At 28.6% G+C, this 10,570-nt stretch overlaps 1 long non-coding RNA gene across 2 annotated transcripts; it reads right to left on the reverse strand.

Moving 5' to 3' along the window:
- Positions 1 to 7,942: 7,942 nt before the first annotated feature.
- LOC125856460 (uncharacterized) lies at positions 7,943 to 8,716 on the reverse strand. 2 transcript variants are annotated; one of them, XR_007445525.1, is made up of 3 exons: positions 8,550 to 8,716; positions 8,367 to 8,453; positions 7,943 to 8,241 (listed from the first exon to the last, which is right to left on the reverse strand). It is a non-coding gene; the product is annotated as an uncharacterized LOC125856460 (long non-coding RNA). The 2 variants fall into 2 exon arrangements; XR_007445524.1 differs by having other exon boundaries at positions 8,529 to 8,716.
- Positions 8,717 to 10,570: the final 1,854 nt, after the last annotated feature.

Consider the following 10,570-nt stretch of genomic DNA (forward strand, 5'->3'; position numbering starts at 1 on the left):
TGGGCATGTTCTCAAATTCCAATTCCCAGCCCAATTCCAATTTTCCCGAATAACCCAGCAACCCAAACCAATTATCCAATTCCCACTCTTAGGGGTCGTTTGGTAGAAAAATAAATAATGTAGGGATTAGTAACGTAGGGATTAATAATGCAGGAATTAGTAGTGCAAGGAGTATTTTTTATCAAGTGTTTGGTTCATTGCTCCTAATCCCATCTTGTGTTTGGATTAAAATTCTACAAAAAGCTTCTTTCCAATTATACCCTTACATTATTATGAGATTTTCTATTTTATGTAATCGGTCAAGGTAGATAATTGCTGGACAATATTATATTTTTATGGCCAACTAGCTAGGAGAAGAACAATTTTGTTGTCATGTTTGCTATTTTCTCACTTGAATTATTTGAGGGTAAACAATTGTTATCTTAATAAATTAATCACTTAAAAACGTTAATTTTCAATTTAAAATAGATAGACCATCTACTTTAAAATCGAAAAGATGATAAAAATAGTAAAATTGAATAAATCATCTATATTTACATATAAAAATTGCAAGGTGTAGTTTTAATATGTATGCAGTTTATAAATTGTTCAAAATAGAAACCATATATAAACCAACAAATAAAATATTCAATTAAGATCACAAACGTCATGTGGTGATATATTTGTCTTTTCAATTAGTAAATGTTAAACAACTCACATTTTAAATATTGTATTGATATGTATTAATGTATTTATTTATTAACAAACAACTCTCTCTAAATAATAATTTGAAGGGTGTCTGCATGCCTTAAGCAGTTATGCGCTTGGCTGCTTTGAATGTAAATGATGTTTTGGAATTGTGTTCTTCAAATAGCATGCTTATGAATCCGTCCATGTCCCATTTTGAGAAAAATTCCCCTCTGCATATCCTCTGAGTCAGCCTTAGCTTAAAAAATGTGACTGAGAATTTTATTGCTTGTTTTACTTCTAAACATAGCTTGGCTTATTTTGGCGTTGTTTAATGGTAAAAAATCTGGAAATTTCAGTCATTATCATAGTCATGTTTCACCTTTAATTTGTATCCATTTCGTGATAGAATGTTTCTTCATAATCTGCGGTTCTTTGTAGTGTCATATGTATAGCTTGCATTTTGGCTTGAGTTAGTAATGTGTTCTTAGCATATCGATCTCTCTGTGTGTCTCCTAATTTTGTCATTATGTGTATTTCCGTCTTTTTTTCTTGAATGTTGCTCGGTACCTTAAGTTCTCGAGTTTCATGGATTAGTTAGATCAAGGTACGTAGCTTGTTTAACTCCTAGTTGGGTTAAAAAATATATTTCTGGCATAGCTTTGGTAATTAAGTCTTGTTGTTTCATCTTTCGTTGAAGTCGTGTTGAGTTTTTACCTCCTTTATATATTTGCTTCCCTTTTTAGGTCGAATCCTGTTTTAGCCTTAGATTTGTTTAGTTTCCCATGTCTAAGATATCAACTTTGTCTGAAGGTGTTACTAGGTACTTTACTCTTAGACAAATCAATTAGTTTAAGTTTCATTTTATTTTATTGTTCTTTTTTCTGAAATCGACTTTGTGGTAAGGTAAGAAAGTTATTTGACAAAATCTTTATTTTACTTGTCGGTTAGTATTGGTTCCAACTGGTACGTGATTGCCCCCTTCCTTGTCTATTATCTGATCTTTTCCTTAAATGTGTGACAATTCCTATATTCCTNAACTCACATGTGAGGCTCTAGTTTCACTAGTTCATTTTTAGGGTCGTTACATATATATGTCAAATTCTACATTTAAAGGATATATATTTATAGTTGGATATCCTTGACAAAAGCTATGTCTTTGGTGTAGTGGTAATAGGTATTCATTTGAATGAAGAAATTTTGGGTCAAACCTTAAATAACACAATATTTTTGGAGAAACTATCTAATTACACAAACATTCCTATTATATTTATTAATTCTCCATATAATTTGAAATAATTGCATTTTATCTCACTATTTAATAATTGTGAAAATTCATATATGACATATATTATATTAATATTTTCAAGTTATAGCAGTAGATTTAAACTTTCAAGTTGTAACATTAAAAAATTCAGGTTCTAACAATTTATTAAAAAAAAAAAGTTGTTTTTACTAATTGAAAACATTTTTTAAAAAAAAAAAAAAAGATAAAAAAAAAACAAAAAAAAACATTTTTGAAGGCAAAAAGGTAAAAAACAAAAATAGGGGTGTTAATTTAATTTGAATTGAGTGTAGATAATTACTAATTAGCATGAATTAAGGAATTCAAACTTATTAAGAATATTTAGTTTCCTTAATTCACTCAAATTAGTTAAACTTAATTAAAACTTCTAATTTTATCCTCTCTTTTTTTGTTCAACGTTTCTCTCTCTTCAATTTTCTGCCAAAATTTTTCTCACTGTCGAGTAATTGAAGTTTTTTTTTCTTTGAAAAATCTTGATTTTGTTGTGATGGACAACTACGTATCAATATTAATTAAACATGGTGGAAGATGGGATCCTTCAGGTTAGTATTTATTATTGTTTAGTGATTGGTCAAAATTCATTTTTGTTAATTTTTGTTCATAATACGTTTTTGTTAATTTTGTTCATAATACGTTTTGGTAAGTTTTTTTTTTTTTTGGATTAATTTGTATACTGTCAAAACCATGATTTTGTGTGAAATAGGCGCAATATATGAAAGATTTGAGTATAAATGTATTAAATATAAATAGTTTTATCGTTGTAGATTAAGTAGGTAAAGTAAAATTGTAATATTGATTACTGTTTTCTTTTTTCAAAAATATAAATTAAATGTAAAATGTTGAATGAATTTGGTAGTATAAATGTAATGAAATTGGTATGAAAGTGTGTTCACTAATATGTAAAAAAGTTAGTTAGATTTTTGAAGAAATGTATGAAAAGTGTTTTAATTTGGTATGAAATTTGAAATTTTATTGACTATATAGGTTTTGTCATTTGTGTATAAATTTGTGTGAGAGTAATGGATTGTTTGGTATGAGAAATGTATAAAATTGGTATGAATGATGATTATGGTATGAAATGTGTATTAAGTGAGTATGAAATGTGAAATATTATTTTTTGTATGAAATTTATTTTGTTGTGTACTGTCTGAATGATATTTGTATGAAAAAATAATGACGAGTGTGTATAATTTTGTTGTTATTATAATCAATTTATGATGGAACAAGAAAATATGCAATTCAAAAAGTGTCGGAGCATAAATTGATACAAAAAAATATTGTTTCAGTGCGTATTATCATATTATATATAGTTTTGTAAAGTTTTTTGTACTTTTGTATCTTGTAATATTAACACAATAATTTATGATGGAACAGGAAAATATGCAATTCAAAAAGTGTCGGAGCATAAATTATTGTCGTCTAGTTCAAAAAGAATTGTAGGTAGACCACAACATAAACGTTGGAAAGGATTTGCTGATGTGAAATGCAAGAGGTCTAAGGTTACGTGCAGTACATATCGTCGGGAGGGACACAACAAGAAGACATGTTCAAATTACTTTGCTGAAAAAACAAGACATATTTATTTTTATTTTGTTTTGGTTGTTTTAATGTGACAAATTCATGTTTTGATTTATTTTGCCTTTTAAGTTAATGAGTTATAATTTCAGAACATTTATTATGTGTACTAGTTAATCATTTGTGTATTAAGTGTTTTTCAAATGTATAGTAAAAAAACTAGGTAATGATGGTATGCAATTGATATCAACTGAAAATTCAAATCTTAGTATGAAATTGGTATACATTTGGTATCCAACTGATGTCCCAGCGATAAAATTGAAAAAAAAAACTTGTAATTGAGATTTCAACTGAAATAGCCAACCTAAAACTAGTTAATGTTGCATCTAATTTGTATACATTTGGTATCGAATTGATATCCCATTGGAAAAATTGAAAAAAGGGCATGTAATTGAGATTTCAACCGAATTAGACAACCTAAAACTAGTTAATTTTATACCCAATTGGTATACATTTGGTATCTAATTGATATCCAATTGGAAAAATTGAATAAAACATGTAATAGAGATTTCAACTAAATTAGTCAACCTAAAACTAGTTAATTTGCACCCAATTGGTGTACACTTGGTATCGAATTGATATCCCATTGGAAAAATTGAATAAAACATGTAATTGAGATTTCAACTAAATTAGTCAACCTAAAACTAGTTAATTTGTACCCAATTGGTGTACACTTGGTATCAAACTGATATCCCATTGGAAAAATTGAAAAAAACATGTAATTGAGATCTCAAATGAATTTGCCAGCCTACCAACAATATTCATGTTTCATTCCGATACCAACTTCATTTTATAAGTAGTTATAAATTAATTATTTCACATAATTTATACAAAAATTAAATCAATTTCATATCAACATTCATACACTATATAAAATTCAGTTCAGACCAATATTATTCATGTTTCATTCCATATTCATGTACATAAATTTTAATAAAACAGTATACCATATTTGAAAAAAAATTCACATCAATATTATTCAAACATCATATCAGATTTCATGTGCACTGTGGCATTTAACAAACGACATTAAAATCAACTAATTGGGCTACTGATATCAAACCAATTTCATACCAATATCAAATAACACTTCATTCCAGTTGGATACCAACATTCCATCACACTTCATACAATATTCATATATCATATATTAATGTCATATTCATACAAATATTATTCAAATTTCGTACAGTTTTCACATCAATATAAGTTTTGTAACAACAATAATCATAATCCAATATTTTTAATGTTGACACCCAATTTTGACCCTCCACAATATAAATTAATCATCTTGAGCTTCTCCAATTTCAAACGATTTAAAAATAATTAGTTTTATAAAATTTCCATAAAATAATAATATAGTTTGCAAGACTTTTAATAGTTTTGTCACTTTTCATAAATTTTAGATGATGTTTATGTTTTACATAATTATGTATATAATTAGTATATTTTATGATTACTCAAAAATCGTCAAAAAAATAAAAAATAAAAAATAAAAAATAAAAATAAAAATAAAAATAAATAAATAATAATTATATTTTAAATATCAGGGATGGTTATAATTTTGAGTTAATAAATTTTATGAAATTCAAAATAATTTCAAGTTATTTTTTTAAAGTAATTTTATCACTTTTTAATAATAAGTATGTATATTTTGCAATCACGCTATTTTATAAATATTTGAAAATTATCACAAAAGATTTTACATTTTAGTTAAATATTTTATTAATTTGCTTTAAGTTATAGCTATAATTTCGAGTTAATTAGTTTTGTATTTGAATTAATTAGTTTATAATTAAATTCATTATTTTTTTTTATTTCGTTGAGATTAAGAAGCTCATTGATTAATTTATATTAACTCATCTTGTTTAAATTTCAATCAAATTCACCGATTAAACTCAATTGGCTAACTTCTTAATTCTTATTGGCTATAATTGCAATTCAATTGGCAATCTTTTCACTCCCCTTTAAACTCATTTTTTTTCAAGCCAAATTTTGGGCTCCTAATTCAGCCCACCAACAACAATTCAATTTCCACTCAACTCTGCTATTTAATTTCCTCCAGCCCATCAATTATCTTAACAAAAATATCCAGCAATACAGTAATAATACAATACATACACCAACCGACCCCATCCCTTTTCCTTCCCAATTCTACATTATCAAACAGCAGCCCAAATGCAGCAATACCAAGCTGCCAGCCCAACAATTCCAGCAGCCCAAAACATTACAGCAGTCCACACTCCCTGAACCGACTCAGCCCACAAAACATACAATACAAACAATAATTCCCAGCAGTCCAAACACATACGTACAGCAGTAGCAGAATGACCCCACCCCTACGCTTTTCTCTTCTTCTCCGTGTGAACACTGCAAAATCCAAAAACGTCAACAGCAGCTGTCCTCACCAAACCGTTCCAACAGCTCCCACACCCTTTCTCTGCAACGGCCGCCCATCTCGATCTCGTCATCCGGATTTCGTGGGATTTGGTTGAAATATCGCACAAACCAGCCTTTTTCTGGGTCCTTGGGAAGTTTTGAATTTTTGGAGTTCGTGGGGAATCTCGATTTTACCCCTTTTCTTATTCAAAATCCCTTTCGTTTTCTCCCTAAAAAGGAACCCGAATTTTCCCCTATAAATAGATCTTTTCTTGTCATTTTTAGGGGTTGGGGGGGGGGGTGGGGTTTGGTTAAAAATTTTAGAGCAAAAGGTATTAAAAAAAAAAAAAAACAATTAGTTGCAATATATATAGAAATACATTTCCAAGAGAACCAGAGGAGTTAATTATTTTTTCTTTAGTGTTTGGGTTGATATTTCCGCTCAATCATCTTGCTTGTTGTTTGTGTTCAATCGCTAACGTGGTGAAGGTGTCGTTCTGCTCGTGATATCTCTTGTTCGCCGCACTGCGAAAGGTAACATTTCTTCATTATGTTCTTTTCACTTTCTCTTCCACTTTAGAGCAACATTCCGTTTTGTTTAGGTGGTGGTTGGTTGTCGGCTACCGTTAATTTAATGTATGAAGCATATGTTTTCTCTTTCATTTGTCACCACGGATTAGGCATGATGTCCTTTTAAGGTTCTGCTAAATTTCTCCTTGTATGGTCGTTTCATATTTCTTTGTTCGAGTATATTTCGATATTCCCATTTCTCGAAAACTATTACTTGGATTTTTTATTCTTTTTTATCAATGTTATTTCGTGTATGTCTTGATAAGCATAGGCGTGTTGTGTTCAAAGTTGTCGCCTTCTGATGTTAGTATTCATGTAGACTTAAGTTCTCGAATCAACTAATACGGTACATATATATATATATATATATATATATATATATATATATGGTGCAATCGTGTGCTTGTTCTAATCGTTTAATTTTTATCTATTTCTTGAATGTCTTTGTTGTCTTATTGTCTAATACAACTGGTTTAAATCGAGTTTATATCTTCCTGCTATTCAAATTCTAAGTTGAAAATGCATATGTTTGCAAGATTGAATTGGTGCAAAAATCTGAGTTTCTTGTCTTATGTTTCAAAATTTGAAATTTTGTTAGAATTTAGTCATTAAGGTTATTGGGAGCATGATCTTTTGTGGTGTTAATCTTTCACTGTGACATGGGAATTCTTAAATTCTAATATTAATTCACCGTGGTTGTTGGGTTTTATTGTGTGCATATTCTAAATAGTTCATTTAATCAGGGCCGGCTCTATGCTTATTTGAATAAGGCATTGGCCTTAGGCCCCCAATTTTAGGGGGCCTCAATTTTTTACCAATAATAAATTATGTGTTAAATTTTTATAGAAAAGATTGATTATTTATGATAATATATATATTTTAAAAGGCATATATATTTTATTCTCTTTAATTCCATTTAAATAGAAGAAATCAAGAAAAAATGTTTTATTTTCTTACACTACACTAATATTCACATTATTTTATTCTTTTAACTCCTTTTACACTCTCTTTTTAAATTTTTGATAAGTTAGAGTAATATTCTATCAAAAATATGAATCAATAGTCGAAAAGTGTTGAGTGAATTGTAAATTCTTTTTCTATTTCTTCTTAGATTTTCAAGCATTACAACAAGCATAGTAAAATGTGGGGTATACAAAATTATCAACTTCTTGAATCAAATTCTATGTTAACAATTCATATAATAATTGCCCGAGTAAGAAATGTTTTTCAACGTTGAATTGATAAAATCTTATCTAAAGCTAATAATTGTAAAAGAAATCGAATAAATCATTTATAAAAAAAATATTAAGTATGCTTTGCATTTAAAAATGTAAGTTTTTTTTTTTAAAAAAAAATTAATGCATATGAAGTTTATTTAGATTTTAGGCCTCTAGTTGAAATTCGCTTTAGGCCTCCGATTGCGTTGAGCCGCCCCTGCTACACATTATATGATGTCTGAATGAATTTCAGTTGGTTGATATACCATGCACCTGGTGAGAGTTTAGGGTGTTTCATATGGTATAAAATCAGGACTCATAGATTGTAGCAGTCAATTAACATCTATAGTAGGTTTATTATTTCACAATACACATAGCAGAATAACTTCGAAATTGATAATTTCGAACGATCAGTCCAAAAGAGAGAAAAATTGGTTGGGCTCAATTGTGTACCTGACAAGTTGCTCAAGTCCAGAATACTTTGCACAACCTGTACAATAGTGCAAATCCCAGAAATCCATACACAACCTCGAAAAAATATGTCAGAAATTAGTAATTCTTTTATGATTTAAGTTCGGTGGTGGTATTAATCCTATTTTTGGGTTCAACCCACTGAAGGTTAGATCAAAGAAGATGAACTAATTTCAACTAACCTGAGGTTAAATGGATGGATTAGCAACAATACTCTTACCACAGAACCTACACGAGCTTGGATCCACATGAAATCTACGAGGAGAAAACTGAGCAAAAAGATTGAAATCATTTGGCTTGGATAGATTGACATGAATCTGAATAGAAGTGAGTAGGTAAAATACCAAAGGTTTTCAAGGGTATACAATTACGCCGAATTGAAGTCGAGTTTCAGCTCCGATTTGATGATGTATCGAGGAAGAGGCGCTGCACCTGCAAGTACTCTTCAACTTCCACTTTCCTAATTTTGTTTTTTGATATTTCTTAGTTGGTAGGTGTTGTCTTTTATTGTTTTGTTTATTTATTTGGTGGGCTGTTCACTTAGGCAACCCACATGATTTTGTATATATTTTCTCTTAGTTTAATAAAATTCTTGACCCATGTGGTCTTTGATTTAAAAAAAAAAAAGAATTTAAATAGATTTAAGGTCAATGCCTTAGGCCCCTAATTTTTGGTAGGCTCAAATTTCTTCTTAACCACGTTAAAATAGAAGAAATCAAGAAAATATTATTTTTCATTCTTATATTTTCTTCGCTAACACTCACATTATTTATCCTTTTTAATTCCTTTTGCACTTTCTTTTTTCAAATCTTTGATAGTTAGAACAATACTCTGTCAAAAACATGAATCAATAGTCGAAAAGTGAATTATAAATTTTATTTTATTTCTTCGGAATTTTTCATATTAAAGTAGGGTATACCAAGTTATCAACTTTTTGAATCATATTCTATGATTCTAACTCTTATCTTTATTTAAATTTTATATACTTATCACTTATAGAATTATGTTAACAATTCATATAATAATTGTCTCAATAAAAGATTGTTTTCCAATGTTGAATTGATGAAATTTTACCTAAAAATAATAATTTAGAAAAATATTTGAAAAAACATTTATAAAAAAGATACTAGGAAATAATTTACATCTTGAAATTTAGAAAATAAATAAATACAGATATATTTATTTATATTTTAGGCCTATAATTAAAATTTCGCTTTAGGCCTCGAATTATGTTGAGCTGCCCCTGGATTTGTCATATGACATAGCAAGTAGAGTCGTTCAAAAAGGAACCGAAATCCATAATTCGAACCAAAAAAAGTTATTGATTTATCAATAATTGGTTATTGGTTTTGAGGTTTTGATAATGTTTTTAATTTTTTTTATATCAGGTTATCTATTCTTAAAGGTTTGAGGTTTTGTAACGGGTTAACCGATAACCCGATAGTAAATTAAATAATTATTTTTCTATCATTTTGTATAAGGTCCTTGATTTATAGTTTGGTTTTCTACTTTTATTTCTAGCTGTCTCAAACTCTTGAGTGTGCTTTTGAGTAAGATGCAATCTATGAACTCATGTGCATGCTTCATTTGGTTTGTCACCTTGTTTATAAGTGATTTTCAAATATATTTTTGTGTCAAATCTTAACGGTTAAACCGATAACGATCAATAACCGATAAGTCAATATCTTAATGGTTTTATAACAGTTTAGCATGTTTATAAATCGATAACTAATAAGTTAAACCAATAAACTTCAAAATCGAACCGAACCGACCGATACACAACCCTAATAACAAGTGGTCTCAAACTCTTGTAGGAGCATGAGAGTTTTAATAAATAAAAAATTGATAGAAGTGTTAAGAACACCTCTAAACTGGACAAGAATTTAGGGGTGCATTTCACTCATGTTGGGGTTGCATATTGGACGGATCAGATGGATAATTATGCTTAAGGATTTGGCTTATAGAATATCAGATTTTAAATATACTAATTCGCTAATCAATCAATAGCTATCGCAATGGCAGAGCTAAAATTTTTAACAAGGTGATCAAGAATAAAAAAAATTTCTATAAAGTGAGTTGAATTCTATTTTGTTAGCCTAGCAATTCTGCCATGTTGAACGATCCCAACATTTATTTCTACCATACACAAACAATCAAGATATTTTTTCTGCGCATTAATTTTATAATATAAAAAATATATAAATTAATGTGTATAAAGTAAAATACTAATTGATTAAATGAATCTAGATTTATTCTAAACACAAATCACACAGTTAAAGAAAAAAGATTCAAAAAATCAAAATTACATTGTATATTGGATAAAATTATATATACAATTATTACCTATTTAATATCATATTTCAAATAAATAATTCATATATATATA

Source organism: Solanum stenotomum, chromosome 2 (genome assembly GCF_019186545.1).
Source record: "Solanum stenotomum isolate F172 chromosome 2, ASM1918654v1, whole genome shotgun sequence".
Classification (NCBI taxonomy): Eukaryota; Viridiplantae; Streptophyta; class Magnoliopsida; order Solanales; family Solanaceae; genus Solanum; species Solanum stenotomum.